This window comes from Cryptotermes secundus, unplaced genomic scaffold, assembly GCF_002891405.2.
Source record: "Cryptotermes secundus unplaced genomic scaffold, Csec_1.0 scaffold163, whole genome shotgun sequence".
NCBI classification, from domain to species: domain Eukaryota; kingdom Metazoa; phylum Arthropoda; class Insecta; order Blattodea; family Kalotermitidae; genus Cryptotermes; species Cryptotermes secundus.
Window position 1 is genome coordinate 678,800 of NW_019730105.1, and position 2,695 is coordinate 681,494.

Consider the following 2,695-nt stretch of genomic DNA (forward strand, 5'->3'; position numbering starts at 1 on the left):
TGTTCTAAAACCACTTAGTTACAGGAATGCATTACACCCTTAAGATGTTGAGTAAGGATACGAATCCTTTTCAGATTGCAGTTTCTTGGGTTGTGACACTATGTAGCCTTATAGGTGGATACCAACATTTCAGATTAATTTTTCTGCCTCCATCTTCAGGGTCAGAATATATAGGGTTAGACATGGTCAGGTTGTATGGGAAGGATGACTTGAATCACCAAAGAGATCCATGGAGGGGGCAGTCAGGTGCACATTTCTAGATTTAATGAATTTTGGTGCATGAAGCAGATCATATGTAAAGTGACTGGGATTAAGTTCCACCCAAACAACATGAACAGGGAAAATGACTTCCCCGACCAGGTTGTAGAAGGAACAAAAAGTTTCTCTCCAAGGACATGACAGTTATTCCCGCTTGCTGTGACACTCTTTGAATTGTCTCTAGGGGTGCCACCAACATACCTTCCTGTCTGCAGTGAGCCTGAACAGGATTCTGCCTCCTCTTTCCCTTCCTCAGTTCTGGCAGACTACCATCTCCATGTGCTCCTTGTTGAGCCATGTCATCTTTCCTATATAATCCGGTCACATTACCACTACTCACTTTTACCCTGAAGACAGAGGCAGCATGTTCTTCCAAAATGTTGGTATCTGCCTGCAACCCTACTCAGTGTCACAACTCGAAAGAACACAGTCTGAATATCTACTGCCACGTAAACTTCAAATCTTATAAATGAGTCCTTTATAGTATGAAATGTATGTTAACCAAAGGTGAAAAATTTCTTTTCAACTTACATGGCAAAGTTTATACATATATTTCAGAAGTGCTTTGCGTTCTTTTCCTACTTATTTAACACATAAACCAGTTTAGCCTATAATTTGTTATGAAGTGTTTTTATGACTGATGGGGCAGGAATTCTTGTTTTTTTCTTCTTCCTTTATCTCTTTTCCACAATTGTGTGCCAACTAAATTGATGTACGTTCCAATGGTATGCCATTATTGTCTTACTCAGTGGTTACCATATACCAGTATTGAATACAAAGGATGTGAAGCATTTAAATTGCACCAAAGAAATGATTTATATTTTCTGACTGTCATTGACTCATTGTTAAAGAGTATGGATCTATGAGATAGAATCTTTACTTAAGATAGTGTTCTTCTTCTCTTGTCATTTCTGAATGTTTCTTTCAAAAATTTGTACATAAATATGTTTTATGAACAACATGACTAGTAATTTTACTGCAGTTAGCTTCTTCTGTAATATGTAATTTACAATACCTATATTATCTAAATTTTGTGATGATGGTATATTAATAAGATTATTGTGTTTCTGGACATTATCCATTATCCATAGATAAGAACAGGATGATGGATAATGTCCAAAAATACAATAGTTGTAATATCTATATTCTTTCACATTTCTCTGTCTAGTCTATTATGTGGTAAATGCTTGAAGAAAGTGGTAATGCTTATTTAGCAGAAGGATACCTTATGATACAGTTCTGTTGCTGATCACCTGACCGCTGTACATGTTTGTATAATGCAGTTTTGTGCAACCGTTTCAGTTTGTCCTACACAATTTTAATTTATCTCTAAATGTAAATTTCCAACTGGAGTCTGGATTTCAATATTTGCTTGTCCAATTTTAAATTATCTTGAATCTTTTATTGGACTTCAACTCATACTGGCTGGAGTTTGATTTTTACGAGAGCACTGGTGGTATATTTTGCTTCAGTACCATGTCAAAAATGTCTCTGGTATCCATCAAACTTGCTATCAGATGAGTTTCTCTGTGGAGAAGATGGCCAGAATATGTAGTTCACCCACCCACCTCCATAATGTTGAGACCTACAACATATGAACCATTACACCCATGCCAATCTATGGCTTCATTGCTTGGTGCTGAAGTATACTCACGGCCTTACCTTTGAGTGTGTAATAGTGGTACACCAGTTAAAATATTAATAATAATCATCATCATCTCCTCTTCCTCCTCCTCCCTCCCTACATATTTCCACTTCGTGTGGGTCATAGCAACTAAGCCCTTTCACCTGTCTGTCATGAGACAGTGAAATATGGTCATCAGTCCCAGTTGGACTCAGAACCAAGAATGACTGTGCTGGCGAGGGTCAGCTGCAGTTCATCCAACCAACTGACCTGTCTGTCTCCTCAGAGAAATTTTCTCCTTCTCAGTTTCTTCCCATGATCTTAATTCCTTCTGCATGGTATTTCTCCTTCCTGTTATATCCACGTTCAACTTGGTCTTCTGTTGGTGTATTTTGCATTCAATTTCAAGGCTGTGACATAGCTCTGGCAGTTAGTTGACAGCTTCCCACTACAGCAGCCTAGATCCAATCTTAGGTCAGGCCATTTGATGTCTGTGGTGGACAGAGTGGTACTGAGGTGGGGTTTCTCCCAGTACTTCAGTTGCTCCTGACATTTCTCATTCCACCAACTGCTCAACATACATTAATCATCCCATCATCTGATGCTATGTAGTCTTGATACTGACCAGAATCATTAAATATGGGATGTCCCCACAACACTTTAAAAAGAATACTTTCAGTTTCATTTTCAGATCCATCTTTCATATTTCATCTTCATTCTTAAAACATATTTACACCATCTCATTCTATTATTGATTTATATCTAAGGGTGCTATGTATCTTTAAATTCTAATTATCTCATTTCTTATTCTCT